This window comes from Apium graveolens, chromosome 9 (assembly GCF_009905375.1).
Source record: "Apium graveolens cultivar Ventura chromosome 9, ASM990537v1, whole genome shotgun sequence".
In the NCBI taxonomy this organism is placed as follows: domain Eukaryota; kingdom Viridiplantae; phylum Streptophyta; class Magnoliopsida; order Apiales; family Apiaceae; genus Apium; species Apium graveolens.
This window is the reverse complement of record NC_133655.1, coordinates 9,897,617-9,898,734: the sequence shown is the minus strand read 5'-3', so window position 1 is coordinate 9,898,734 and position 1,118 is coordinate 9,897,617.

Sequence of the window (1,118 nt, the reverse complement as noted above, 5' to 3'; positions counted from 1 at the left end):
CTTGTTTTCTAGAGAGATAATTTGATATCTGTTTCAAATACTTGGCCCCAAAAGCATCACAAGCTTCTTTGGCACAAAAATCCCCCAAAACAACACAATGATTTAACAAACAGATCTGAAACCCAAAATTCAAAAAAGTGAAAACACCAAAAATCATGAAACCTAACTGAATTCAGGCAATCGGGATCCTTCACATCGGAAATGGAAGCACAGACAGTGGACGATTCTGAAAATTCCATTTCGTATGTGTAAATTGGTCATTCGGAGTGTAATTAATGTTTGAAATAGAGGTGGATTGAGAGGCAGAGAGAGGGAGAGAGAGAGAGAGAGAGATTTAGATTTGGGTATTTGGGTGTTTTATGTTTACAGAGAAGGAGGTTAAAGGGGGCATGTGAATTTTGCAAAAAGAGGGGGGAAGGGGAAGCTAGTAATGAAAATAAAAGCAGGGGGAAACGAAAACTTAAAGAGGGAAACCAAATATAAAGAGAAAATTGAATAAAAAATCTTAAATACTTGTAAAATTTTTACAAATAGATTTAGAAATTCATTCATATAAAATAATATAAAATAAATTTAATTTTTTTTTTATATTTTTAATATGACAAAAACTAATATATTTTTATATTTGTACGATTGTACTTGTAAACTAATCGTGAATGAATATCATGTTTGCGGTTATACTTTTAACAGTTTTATAATTTTTTTTATAATTTTTTCATATGACTAAAATCTATATACTTTAACATCCGTACGGTTCGATCGTCTAGAAAATAATTTTAAAAAATAATTTTGTTATTCGGGAAAGAATCTCATTGAGGGTAATAATAATTTTACCGAAATTTTCTTATAAAGTCATGCAAGATAAGTTTAATTTATTTATAATTTTTTCATATGACTAATATATATATACTTTAACATCCGTATGGTTGGATCGTTTAAAAAATCATTTCAAAACTTATATTTTAGAAAATCATTCTTCCAAATTTCAAAAGTAATGACGGGATCTACGTACGTATATGATTACGACACAACATATTATAACAAAAACATATAAGTTATTTATTTCGTATAACCTTAGTGACATTTAAACATGTGTTTTATAATGTGAGTTTTTACAT